The sequence below is a fragment of the Salmo trutta genome, chromosome 8, assembly GCF_901001165.1.
Source record: "Salmo trutta chromosome 8, fSalTru1.1, whole genome shotgun sequence".
In the NCBI taxonomy this organism is placed as follows: domain Eukaryota; kingdom Metazoa; phylum Chordata; class Actinopteri; order Salmoniformes; family Salmonidae; genus Salmo; species Salmo trutta.
The window spans coordinates 14782699-14797592 of NC_042964.1; the positions used below are offsets into that span (position 1 = coordinate 14782699).

Below are 14894 nucleotides of genomic sequence, written 5' to 3' on the forward strand. Positions count from 1 at the left end.
CAGGCCGAGGGATATTGACAGTTCTTTTGTGTTTCTTCCATTTGCGAATAATCGCACCAACTGTTGTCATCTTCTCACCAAGCTGCTTGGCGATGGTCTTGTAGCCCATTCCAGCCTTGTGTAGGTCTACAATCTTGTCCCTGACATCTTTGGAGAGCTCTTTGGTCTTGGCCATGGTGGAGAGTTTGGAATATGATTGATTGCTTCTGTGGACAGGTGTCTTTTTTACCGGTAACAAGCTGCGGTTAGGAGCACTCCCTTTAAGAGTGTGCTCCTAATCTCAGCTCGTTACCTGTATAAAAGACACCTGGGAGCCAGAAATCTTTCTGATTGAGAGGGGGTCAAATACTTATTTCCCTCATTAAAATGCTAATAAATTTATAACATTTTTGACATGCATTTTTCAGGATATTTTTGTTGTTTTTCTGTCTCTCACTGTTCAAATAAACCTACCATTAAAATTATAGACTGATCCTTTCTTTATCAGTGGGCAAACATAGAAAATCAGCCTTCCCTGTGGCTCAGTTGGTGGAGCATGGTGTGCGCAACGCCAGGGTTGTGGGTTCGATTCCCACGGGGGGCCAGTACAAAAAAAATGCATGAAATGAAATGTATGCGTTTGTTACTGTAAGTCGCTCTGGATAAGAGTGTCTGCTAAACGACTAAAATGTAAAATGGGATCAAATACTCTTCTCCCCCACTGTATCTAATTAAGATATGTTTTAATTTTCATAAATGTTTGACAAACACAACAATTTTTCTTCCACTTTGACATTACAGAGTAATGTCAAAGGATAAGACTATGCACGGTGCAGAAAATACATGCATGGGTTTGGGGATAAGACTATACACGGTGCAGAAAATACATGCAGGGGTTCGAGGATAAGACTAAGCACGGTACAGAAAATACATGCATGGGTTTGAGGATAAGACTAAGCACGGTGCAGAAAATACATGCACGGTTACAAGGATGAGACTATACACGGTGCAGAGGATAAGACTATAGCACTTTCATCTCCCCCACGCCATCTTCATAAACACACACACACACACAACCCCCTGCCCCAAGCCAACATTATCAGCACAAGCCTGGTAATAATGGAGGACTGGTTGGACTCTTGTTTGATTACATGGGTGGGTACCCCAGGGACTTGTCTCGGGCCCGTTGATGAATTAATCTTTGTGATTGGCGCTGTGGGAGCTGGAGCACTGAGAGAGGCCATTGATTTGTCATTAGGGTGATTATTCCATTGGAATTGGATTTATTTGGGATCTTAAGAACATGACAAAGCCGTGCCCTGATCAACCTGGTGGCCACCGGAGGCCAGCCGATACGCTGTATCTGATGAAATGTCTGGGGGCTGACACTTTAGCTTACATTGTGTTTCCAAGTCTAAGTCTATATTTCAGAATCAAACATTACTATATTTTCCAAGTGTATATGAAAGGGAAGCAGCAAACATTGTGTACATTATCAACTACCTACAAGTGTACCAGTGTTAGTCCTCCAAAACAAATTTTATCCCATGCCACATTATGATTGGCGATTGACATCCTAACCTCGTTTGTCTCCAAATGTCAACATTTTCATAGCAGGGACGTTGACGTGTTTGTTAACATGCCCCCCTTTACCTAAATTCATTACAGTTCAAAACCCAAGCGAGGGTCATTTGTGGTCCCGTGGCGCCTACGCATGCAAACCTTTTACTCCAGTCATAAATCTTATCAAGGTGAGGAAAGTGTTTACCCGGTCATTTATTTCAGCGAAAGCCAGACCAGTGACCCATAAAATGAGCAAAGATAATGGGGACCTTAACATAGTCTTCTGCACATGGAGGTAATTGCCAAGGCCCAAGATCAATCAATATTGACTCCAGTTTTCTAACTACTGCTTTCACAGAATGTGTAAAATTGGCTTTAGACGGATGGAGAACATATCCCTGATAGTTTAACCTTAATCTATCGAACACGTTCACTTGTACAATTATAGATTTTGCCAATTAAGCTTTTTTTTTACTGGGAATTCTGTGGGTTATTAAAAGTGCAACGCAAACTATTAATAACGCACAGAACATTTCAGAAATGTTCTTCCATAGGAATGGAAATGAAGTGACTACAGTAGTAAATTAATATGCAAGGCCCTTTGAAAATGTGTCTCTAAAAGAAATACATGACTGCTGTCATACTTTATGTTATAATGACATTATGCCATATTGTGAAAAAATCCATGTAAAAATGACATTGATCAAAGGTGCTAGAACATCTTATCAATAGATCGCGAAGGGGGAAAATCACTGCATTGCCAATCACTGCTTGCTCTAAGGCACTTAGATTTCTCTTTAGTAGACATTTCCATCTTGACTTGATGAATCTCACAATCTTTTTTTTCCTTGCCACACTGAAGTAATTTAGTTTTTATCTCTCCGAGCTATATTTTCCTTTTTTTATACAACCTGACACAATATGCCACAAGGGATGATAATAATTCCAGAACTTTGCACTAACTCCAGATAGCACTTACTCTCCTTTCAGTCGCATTTGGAGAAAATGAAGTGTTCTTTCTAAAAATGGCAAATATTATTAAATAATAAATGTTTTGACACACTTATCATACACATGCCAGGCAAAAACACATTGATGTTTCAATATGGCACCTCAAATATTGATTTCTGCCTCTTCTGTTGTTCATGGTTTTCATGAAGGTTCATACAAAGGCTATTTCCTGATCAGCATGATCATATTGATTCAAGGTAACACTAACACCTACATGTTATGATGCCTCAGTGAACCTCATGATTTCTCAGAGTGAAAATGAAATTTCTCAGAATGTGATTTCTATGAACATTCAGTGAGGTTAGCCGTGGTGAGGTTAACCAAGGGCCAATGAATCTTCCAGGGGTACGATTCAACAACTCAACATTTTCACTGAAATAATGATATCATTACAACAATGTTTACAATCTGAAACAGTCTTGATGAGGCTTTTTCGCAGTGTAGGAAGAATGTAGTTTCACCCTCCTGCAGATACTGGTTTTGATTACATTTGATTGAATAATGTTATTAAAAGGTGCAGGCTTGGGGACTTGTTAGCGCTGCATATTCACATTGGTAGAGGATGTTACTGTATGTATGAGATCTTACACTTTACTTTTTCAAGGAGTGACGGCAAGGATTACATGACAGTACCTGGCCAATGACGGGTCGTGCTATTTAAATCATCTGTCCCAAGATTCCACATTTTCTCAGATGGCTGAACATTTCTTCAGCGCTGAAGAATCCATGAATGGTCCATGTCACTGTCTCGTCCTGACCCATTTTCATATTCAAGCAGTTCCTCTGTACATTATTGATGCACAGTACATTTGCCTTGTTTTGAGTCTAAAATCAATGCGTAAATTCAGTATGAAAAGTTCATTAATGCAACATTTTTGGGGGGATATTTTCTGAGTACAGTTTTATGTATTCACAGTCAGGCAAATTACATTTTTCTTGAGTGAGGAGAGGCAATCTGCTCTTGGCCATTCAACTCCAACTTTAATTTGGGTTCCAAAAGATATATTTTGGAGACATTGCTAGGCTAATGTATATTTTCGAAGGGGGAAAGGAGAGACTACCGCTGGCTTTACTTTGATGAGGTGTTAATATCTAATATCAAGAGCAGATAAGACCCTTATTAGTCCCCGTATTCTCATTAGAGGGAGGGGCTTATCACACAGAGGGGAAGACAAAAGCTAAGGAAGTAATATGACTGGCTTTGACTTTGCTGCATGTCCTGAAGCTTTTGGTTGAGGTCTTAACTTAATTTTGAGACTTCGATAGGGGGGAAACTTGTGAGACGAGTCACATTGACACTGTTTAAAATACCTAATTCATGTCCCAACTTAACTGGCATCCAAATTCTCAATTAGAATACATTTTAAGTATCCCTCGTTAAAGACAATAGAGAACTCAGAATTTGTTTTTAAGGAATGTTGTGGTGTGAAGTATTTGTTGGTTTAATAATATATGCCATTTACCAGACACTTTTATCCAAAGTGAGTCATGAGCGCATACATTTTATGTATGGGTGATTCTGGGATTCAAACCCACTATCCTGGTGTTGCAAGTACCATGCTCTACCAACTGAACTACAGAGAAATATCAGCACAGATATTTAATTTCAATCTCCTAGAAAATGGATGTGGAGGATTATTGCAATATTTTCTTGATGTCCTCAATGCATACCAAAGAAGAACGGTGACAGTTAAAAAAAATCAGGAAGTTGGAAAGATCCTAAAATATTAATGTCCTCTTTACACATAACAGTTTAAATTTGTAAACACTCAATATTTTATGTTAACTCAATCTCATGTAAAATGTATGAAGAAGTGACACAAACATGCACAATGTGGATCTGGGAAAGTATTACTCAAGGCCAAGGCTAGAAATAGACTGTACATCATTTGGTGTCTGTTTTAAGTCGTCTGAAAAATACACGTTATGGACATATTTCCAAAGTGGTCGCACCTTTAGCAAAGTTTGCAGCTGCACAAAGTTAAAAATGTACTAATCATTTTTTAAACTGCACCTTTTTCCTCAAATGTTTGGCATTTGGCATTTTTTTGTATCTTTCATTTCCTTTTGAAACTAACAGGTATGAGTGAATACATCAGGTAGAGGTTTTATGAACTGTCTGTGAGTGAATACATCAGGTAGAGGTTTGATGGGTGGAAACACTTGGTGCCCGCACGTAAACGCACACACACGCCGACACAAAAAAACATGACATACGTGTACATTTTAAAATGGCAATACACCATTCACCAGTCATTCACTTATAAATCCCCTTATTTGGACTGACAAAAAGCACAAAGTAAGCACACTGGTAGAACACCACCAATCAATGCATTAAGACGAAGAAGAATGAGCCTGCAGCTCGATAAATGTTGAGCCATTGATGGACGGATTGAGTCAATATGCAAACATTCGCCCTAAACAAGTCAGAAAATACATTGGGCGCCAAAACTATATGCCCCATCGATTTCTGTTTGGGGTAAATGTACATTCTTCTGCATTTAGACATATAATTCCCTCTCCAGCAAAGTCATTAGACGGGCAAATGTTTAATTAAGCAGTCACTGTGGTGTAATCTCAATAATACAGAATCTGAATGTGGGCCAAGCTGGCACACTCCTGCCTACCCCTTCCCTTTCGTGGGAAAAGTCTGTTTCTAAAACAGCTACTTCACCACCTCCACACTGAATATCCGACATGAACTGTGCAGCGTTGGCCAGAACAGATCTTAAATCCACACAATTCCCAGCATGGTCCGTTAATTAAAAGCCCACTTCGAAAATCTTCAGCAGATTCAGCCAGGTGTTCACAGCTGACCTATTTTTCCGTCAGTTTTTAGGGGCAAGGATCGAGACAGATGTGTCTGAAAAACTGTCAAGCTCTTTTTCACCCCTCCATGCCTCCATGCACAAGGATTCATTATGTCTGGTCTTTGTGGATCATTTGGCTTTCCAAACTGTCCTCAGCTGGACCTGCTGTGGAATTATTCCCCTAAACTGTCTGTCAGTTAGCAGAAGACGGCTTGTCACACATAATAGGGGTGTCATGACTGCCAGCGGAGGACAAGCGCAAATAAATGGAGGCTGTTGCTCGTCTCAAAGTTAAGTGCATGACGGTGTCATTTCAAATTACAGTGATCTTTCTTCATTCATATTCAAAGTGAGGTCCATTATTTCTGAAGCCAATAACAACACATTCAATAGACACATGTGTGCAAGTTCTATGCTGTACTACTGTTCAACTTAGTGAGAGCATGTGAGAGCTTTAAAATATATTTAGTGTAATTTTCTTTCAGAGGCAGGACAGGTGTCAAATCCATGGTAAACTCACATATCCCGTATTTCAAAATGCTCCACATGATCAACATCTGAGTAGGTTCTACCTTTCCCTTAATACTTCCCTTCATATTCACCTCTCAGAATGATTAAACAAGTCAGAAATTCCTTTAGTTCCAAGTTCAAATAAGTGACAAAAACATTTAAGCAGTACGCTAATAATGATTGAATTCAGAGTTGGCTGTTTGTTCTTTCTCATTGTGTTCGCTAATAGACGCAGGCAGTATCGGCAATGTAAATCAGAATGAGAATCAGAAGACAAAGCCGAGTATTAGAAAGATAACACTGGAAATCATTTGTCAGTTCACAATGCAACGGGTAAAATAATGCTTGGCCATATCTAAATGAGGAAACAGTAGTCCTATAGCAGACAAAGGCAATTCAAATGGAAACTGGAAACTGTTGAGAATATTTGGGCGAGCTATTCAAAAAAGTTGATTCTGCAGCAGAAGATAATGAACTTAACAGTTTTCTGAGAGAACGAGGCAAAATCAGTTTAAGTTTCTGTCAGGGTTGGCAGTTGGTGATGGGGGGTGATGGGACACAGTGGTAGGCATGGCAATCCTATTATTGGTGTTTCTGAAGTAGGCCTCAACAGATAGAATTATCATGGATGATTCAACTTATTTGTTAATTACGGTATTCAAATAAATGGGACCATGGCAGCAAGTGTGTGAGCAAGACAAAGGATCTGATGTGAGCAAGACAAAGGAGACGATCGTGGACTATAGGAAAAGGAGGGCCGAACAGGCCCCCATTAACATCTACGGGGCTGAAGTGGAGCGGATCGAGAGTTTCAAGTTCCTTGGTTTCCACATTACCAACCAACTATCATGGTCAAAACAAACCAAGACAGTTGTGAAGAGGGATTGGCAACACCTTTTCCCCCTCAGGAGCCTGATTGAAAAGATTTGGCATGGGTCCCCAGATCCTCAAAAAGTTCTACAGCTGTACCATCGAGAGCATCCATACTGCTCGGCATCTGACCGTCTGTCGTTACAGAGAGTAGAGTGCGTTCGGCCCATTACATTACTGGGGCCAAGCTTTCTGACATCCAGGACCTATAAACTAGGTGGTGTCAGAGGAAGGCCCAAAAAATATTCAAAGACTCCAGTCACCCAAGTCATAGACTGTTCTCTCTGCTACCGCAAGGCAAGCAGTACCGGAGCGCCAGGTTTAGGACCAAAAAGCTCCTTAACAGCTTCTACCCCGAAGCCATAAGACCGCTGAACAATTAATCTATTAACCTGGACTATTTACATTGATCCCCTTGTTTCTACACTGCTGCTATTAACTGTTTATTACCTATAAATAGTCACTTTGCAAATTCCCTCAACAAACCTGTATCCCCACACATTGACTCAGTACCGGTACCCCCTGTATATAGACTCGTTATTGTAATCTAATTTTCTTGTGTTACTTTTTGATACATTTAAAAAAAAAAAAAATACTTTAGTTTATTTAGTAAATATTTTCTTAACTCTATTTCTTGAACTGCATAGTTGGTTAAGGCCTTGTAAGTAAGCATTTCACAGTAAGGTCTACACCTGTATTCGTCGCACGTGACAAATGACATTTGACTTGATTTGAAGTGACCTAAAAAAAAATCTGCTAGCAGAACAAAGTTCAGTGTGGAGAGGCTGTGGCTTCAGATGAGCAACAGTCATAACACCTTGGCGTTCTCCAACCCTCTCCTACTCACATATCCGGCATAATCCCAATGTTCACTGGAGTCATAGATACTGCTTATCAGTCATTTGGAATTTTGAGCGCAAACATTTAAGTCATTTTCCGATCCCTGGCTTGCTCGCTTGTCAGGGTGATGTTCCAGCTTCGAACACTGCATAGGAATGAAGCATGTGGCAGGCACTGAGGTATTTTGAATATGAAGGCAGGCTTACATTTGCTATGTTGTACGGCATAAGCATGGCCTAAATTAGTTAGTAAATCTACTGTATTACTAGTATCACATATATTACTATTTAATCTAATTCTAAACCTATTTCACAAAATCTAAAACTGTTCATGTCTTTGAAAGAACTCTAAGGCATAAAGAAAGACAAAAAGCAAACTCTCAAGTTCAATATTTATAGAATGTTTGGTGAGGAGAACATTTTGAACTTAGACATTATCAGCCTTCACTATATTAATCAAAGTCAAAACGCAATCCCGCTTTGATAAGATGCTGGCAATAATTCTCCCATTGAAGGCGCTTATTTGGGGCTCGCTCAGGTGAAATGAAGAAGAGCTGATTGCGTGGGGTGATCCTACTGATTACATTTTAAATTTAAAACGCATTTCTCATTAGATGATTCTGTGGCAGCTGATGTGGCAGTATGCTGTTATATGCGCACACTGTCGTGTGTTTCTTCAGTGTGAGTTATTCTTCATTTTAACATTTCAAAATCATCAGCGTTAAACGTGGATAATGTCTATCACTATACTGTTTTCCCAGATAGATGAGCATGCACTGATATCTAGGTTTCAGTTCCTATCAGTGACATCTCTAGTGACATCTCTAGTTAACACAACCTGATAATCAGCTTATGTCACCATATTTCATATTTCTTATGTTACCTCTGAAAACATTCTACAATGACTTTCTCTTCCTGGTAATATAATATGTAATATTTTGCATGCAGTCATATCATGGCTGACAATGATAGGTCCATCCCAGCCCTCATTAGGCATCTGTTTGTGTGTTAGCCTGGCAGCTTCCCTCTGAACGGCTTGTCAATGTTTAATGAAACACTCATCATCGTTTAATGAACCACTCATCGTCGACTGTAGGAGGAGTTCAGCTTTCTTAGCCTGCCCCCTGTACTGTGAGCTGAATTACCAATGATCAAGACTCAGTTAGCTTTGAAGCGGATTTCTCCTCTAGTAAAACCACTCAGATGAATGTTCAATGGCCATGATGTACTGGAATGATTGTGGCATATGTTTCCATAGAAATGTATCATGAACGGTTGGTATACATTATAGACATTTTGAGAATAGAACTAAGTGTATGATAATCTGTTATACTATTGAATTAATCAATCCACATCTGAAGACTAATGGAGGTTTCTTTTACATATGGGGTAAGCATGACCTATTACTCATTTCAACGGTAGAAATTATGCAGTTGGTTCTATTGTGTCAGAATATTTGATTTGTTTATTAAAATGTGCCAGTCAATTGACAGTAGGGGGTGTACGAAGTAACACTTCGTTCTTAGATGGATTTGTGAGCAGTACATCGCCAGCTGCTCGGAAATGATCTGAACCAAGCCGTGTGGCAATGGAATCAATGAGTAATCGCCTTTCAATCATTCTAAAATGCATGAGTTCCAGCACAAATGTAATCCACATTGTGTTGTGTGTTGGGTAGCACTTTTCCTACACAGTGTGTTAATGTCTACAGTGGAAGCCTTTGACAGTAGTGGACTTAGTGGGGGATGTGTAAATTGACAGGTTATTAGGCCATGTCCTGTTAAAGTGACACTAGTCTTCCCTGGGCTGGTTGGCCTCCGTGTTGACGGAAGCAGTAGCTCAAAGCCTTCAGATGCTTGTCCTCTCCCAGAGAGAAAAGGAAAGAGCTTTCAAAGCAGAGAGGGGGAAGGACACTTAGCTGTTGCACTCCTTGAAACTGGCCCCCTCTCTTTCCCTTTCTATCTCCCAGACATATCACATTCTGCATCTTCCTTGAAAGCGACACAATGGGGATTTGTTTCGTCATCACTCACAACTCTATCAATAACATATACATACGCTGAGAGCAATGAGAAAGACCAATGGCGGGACACCAAGAAAGACATTAAGTATTTTGCTGTAAAACATAAATCAAAAACAGGGGGCTTCTGGATTATTATAATCCGAGGAGAACTATTATTGTAAGTGCTCTCATTTAAAGGACCCTAACTGATAGGAGTGTGATTTATACGGGGGGCACGTTGCATATTAGGACTTGTTGGGGAAAATTACTTACATTTGGGAAGAAATGTATCTGGTAAAAAGACTCTCAATGCATCACTATTTCCTCAAGTACTATGCATGGGAAATATGAATTAATTAAATATTAATAGTAATCAAGGATCAATTTATAGTACAATTGCTTCATGATTAAATCAATGCTATCAATTGCTTCATGATTAAATGTGATTCTTGTTAATTTGTACAGTTGTATATACACCTTATCCCTCTAAACCATTGTCATTCAGTTTATTAACTATTCTATTTTGTTATCAGAGTGGCCACAAATTCAAGACACCAGAGATAGTTGCATGTGTCATGTAACATCTTTCAAATAGGCCTCTCTTTTAAAAGCTCATTACTTAATGCATTCAAATGACCATGGACTCAATAGCCATACACATCAGAATCTGACACTGTTTGGTGCAAACTTTAGTCTTGGGCTCCAATTTCACATAGAATTTTCACAGGGGGCTGTTTGGCCCGACGCATGCAAAACTGTAATTCCATCTTAGTTTCGTTGTGTTGTTGCTAATGACATTTCGTGGGGTAGAAAAAGCAGGAGGACCACTGTAATAAACATATATAAAAAGAGAAAATGCCCATATTTCATCATAATGTTCCTTTGATGTGAAGTCAAAATAAGCCTATTTGCTACAATGTGTCAACAACAGTGGGTGAGCGTAGTGAAAAAATTGGCTGCGGAGAGGTCATTCGTCAGAAGCGGATTGGTGGGAGCAAGCGCGGTCGGCAAAAATTTAGATGCAGACAGATTTCAGGGAGCGAAATTGATCAAAACGAGGCTATGGGATTGGGGCGTGTGCATGTGCCCACACCAGAGTGTGATTGTGTGTGGGTAGGGGGTTGAATGAATGAATAAGTATCCAAATCATTATGCCCTATCATTAAATACAAATTCAGAGGCTGATTATGTTGTGCTTTTCCTGTCACGCTGCATAAATAGTGTAGGGGAAAATTCTGGCGAAGGGGACCATTATGAGGGCACTGGACTGTGGTGATGTGAAATGAGATGGAACAGAAAGACTTACATTAGATTATATAGTCATACAGATAACAGAGGAAAATGTATGGAAAACCGCAGGAAATCACCTGATATATTGTTCAAATATTCACTGAACAGAAATATAAACGTAACATGTAAAGTGTTGGAATAAAATAAATAAAAGATACAAGAAATCTTCCAGAAGCACAAAAAGCTGATTTCTCTCAAATGTAGTGCACAAATGTGTTTACATCCTTGTTAGTGAGCATTTATCCTTTGCTAAAATAATCCATCAACCTAACACGTGGCATATCAAGAAACTGATTAAACAGCATGATCATTACAAAGGTGCACCTTGTGCTGGGGAAAATATAAAAGCTGAGACCAGCCACCCGAACAGCTGATGAAACTGTGGGTTTGCACAACCAAAGAATTTCTGCAGAAACTGTCAGAAACCATCTCAGGGAAGCTCATTTGGGTGCTCGTCGTCCTCACCTTGACCTGACTGCAGTTTGGCGTCGTAACCGACTTCAGTGGACAAATGTTCAGCTTCGATGGCCACTGGCTTCGATGTTGCCACTTTAAGAGCTCTGTTGCACATCTACACCTAAACGATGCTTTAAACTCCAGTTGTAAACTGAAGTAGTAGGGAAATAAACATGGTAGTAATGTAAAACTGGGATCCCCACTTTTTTAACAAAGGCCAAAACAACTTTCAAAAGTGTTTTCCTGCGATTGCATTAATAGCTGTACATTGACTGCTTGTCAGAGTACATGTTTCCCTCCTATGGCTCTCGCAACTTGAATGCGCCTCAAGAGGAAGAGTTTTCTCACATAGAACACACAAGCCGACTAGGTAAATAGGTAAACTATTCTACTATGAGGTTGTCTCATTTTGTTTTAATAACAACATTAATTGTCAAAAATAGTATCGCTGGAAAGTTACATCCAGAGTGATAAAGTATAGGCTTTGAATGACTTTGCCAGCAGCTGGAGTAGGCTTCACACCTCTGTCTGAGTTGAGCGCTGCTGTGGTGCGCATTATAGACTATTTAACAGTGTTGGAATGTCACGTCCTGACCATAGCAAGTGGTTATTTTCTATGGTAGAGTAGGTCAGGGCGTGACAGGGGGTGTTTGTCTATGTTTTGTATTTCTATGTTCAGTTTCTAGTTTTGTATTTCTATGTTGGTTTTGTTTGGTATGATCTCCAATTAGAGGCAGCTGGTCGTTGTTGTCTCTAATTGGAGGTCATATTTAAGTTGATGTTTGTCCCACCTGTTTTTGTGGGTGATTATTTGTGAGTAGTGTTTGTTTCTCCTCTGCGTCACGGTTTGTTATTTTGTAGATTTCAGTTATTTGATGTATTGCATAGTTTTCACGGATTAAATAAATATGTGGAACGAAACACACGCTGCACTTTGGTCCGATCCTTTCTACAGCCGTGACATGGAAAAATTACCCAATTTTCATATTTGAGTAAAAGTAAAGAAACCTTAATAGAAAATGACTCCAATAAAAGTGAAAGTCATCCAGTAAAATACTACTTGAGTAAAAGTCTAAAAGTATTTGGTTTTAAATATACTTAAGTATCAAAAGTAAATGTAATTGCTAAAATATACTTAAGTATCAAAAGTCGAAGTGAAAGTATAAATCATTTCACGTTCCTTATATTAGGCAAACCAGAAGGAATAATTGTCTTATTTGTATTTTTTATTTTCAGATAGCCAGGGGCACAGGCCAACACTCACACACACAATTTAATTTCAGAGGCAGTAGGGATGACCAGGGATGTTTTCTTGAGAAGTGCTTGAATTGGACCATTTTCCTGTCCTGCTAAGCATTAAAAATGTAACAAATACTTTTGGGTGTCAGGGAAAATGTATGGAGTAAAAAGTACGTTATTTTCTTTAGGAATGTAGTGGAGTAAAAGTAAACGTTGTCAAAAATATAAATAGTAAAGTACAGATACCCAAAAAATTACTTAAGTAGTACTTTAAAGTATTTTTACTTAAGTACTTTACACCACTGCCACCACTGCCATTTAATTCCATTCATCTGAACATCGGAGTGTCATCAACAATCATGCATGTCAGGTCAGTGTACACGGCATAACAGAGAAAATGTAATATTTGAGAATACATTTACATAGGAATATATTTCGTAGAACAGACATGCTTCTGTCTATATTAGGCTATGTCATCTCCAAACCACCTGACCTGGATTCACTTGGTCAGTCTATGCCATGGTTCTTAATGTTTTGTATACTCAGTGTATATACACTGAACAAAAATATAAATGCAACATGTAAAGTGTTGGTCCCATGTTTTATGAGCCGTAACAAAGAAATCCCAGAAATTTCTCTCAAATTTTGTGCACAAATGTGTTTACATCCCTGTTAGTGAGCATTTTCCAAGTTAATCCATCCATACTTGAGGACTGTCTCATTCAAACATGCCATAGTTAATACTGTACTGCATACCGGTCTGCTGTCAAATAAAAACCTAGGGAACTATCACACAACACCTTGTTATTTGTGCTCGCTCCCCTTAGGTCATTGTTGAAGTTTCATCAGGAGTTCACTAACAGACAGTCCTTTTGACACAGACAACTTCATTGTTTAGTTCATATTGCAGATATATTTGGATACTCATTGTCTATGTGTCATAGAATGTACCTGTAGGTCATTGACATGTCTGTCAATATGTTGTCAAAATGAATAGGATGAGTCTCAATGTTAACTCATAAGGCAGTGAGTAAAATTAGACATTCTGGATTTCTCAAGAGTAAGGCCTCACATATAATTGTCAATTTAAAGACTAAGGAAATCAAATGTGTGTCGAACTCGGCAACAAAAATAATGAATTCGGCTGGCAGGCAACCATATCTAATGAGTGTTACTTTATCATAGTTTGAAAATGGAATGGCATTTTCAATACAATGGGATTTTTCTTCATAGAAATTACAATTTGCCTTCTTGCTCATTTTGCAGTATAAATAGTAACCTATGATATTATCCGTCAGCCAGCTAACATTCTCATTTGAATACGATTCAGTGTTTCAGTGTAATATTAGACTTTTGGAAAAGACAAGTCCGTAAAATAAGAAGTCTTATATTATCTACAATTTACCCACAATGCCGCTGTCTTCTTCATGTCTGTCTTCATCTACCAAACTATGTTAGCGGGATAAACTCAATCAAACCTGCATTGCAGTATTTACACAGTAGCTCATCTTCCTTAGTAATGGTTTTCATGACTGTAACAACATACAACCACGTAACCACTCCCCTCACAGGAAGTCACTTCCAGTTTTCACAATCAGACAGGTGTGTGCACAGGTGGACAAATAAGACATTGCATTTATGTGGCAAGTTAAATGTAGTCTGTTGTGTATGTCAGTACTGTATTGTAGCTATCTTGGTATTGCGACAGTGTGCTGTTTTACATTCATGTCACTTTTGTGTTGTCAGAATGAGTTGTCACATCCCAGTAAACATAGCGAGTTGCACTGTGATACAGCGTAGACATGTGTCAATGTCTACACACAATGTCTGTCCTCCTTGTGTACATTCGATAGACGGGCAGCTATTACAGAATCAAACCCACAGTCCTTTATATCAACTGTAGACTGATAGAGCAACATTCCAAAACCAATCTTGAGTTATAAAGCATGGAGGCTTACCTTGAGGTTGAAGGTGTGAAAGTCATGGAACATTCTCTCTCCTGAGACCTGTGTGACAATGAAGAGGATGAGATGTCTGTCATGATTAAGGAAGCCCGCAATTACAGAGAAGCCCAAGCGACAGTGATTGATCAACAAGGAACTCCCCTTAATGAAGACTAAAGCACCCGAGCGCTCCAGAGACCAAATTGGAAAATGTAACTAGAACTACAGTACACAGTGCCAGATGGTTCACTCAGCTCGTGATAGCATGTTGATAGTGTGTTAGATGCAAGACCATTTTGTATGTTGGTAGCACCTGTGAAGCCAGTTCTCAAGAGATATTCAATCAACAAACTCTGATAAACTTATCAAACCAGAAAGAGGG

General features: G+C 39.1%; 1 protein-coding gene across 26 annotated transcripts in view; it reads right to left on the reverse strand.

Moving 5' to 3' along the window:
* Positions 1-14894, reverse strand: part of LOC115198257 (receptor-type tyrosine-protein phosphatase delta) — a 641938-nt gene that overhangs the window by 347337 nt on the left and 279707 nt on the right. For all 26 annotated transcript variants that reach the window (XM_029760069.1, XM_029760096.1, XM_029760088.1 and 23 more), the window contains one exon: positions 14528-14575. The gene's annotated coding sequence lies outside the window, so the exon portion shown is untranslated. The remainder of the gene's footprint in view (positions 1-14527; positions 14576-14894) is intronic.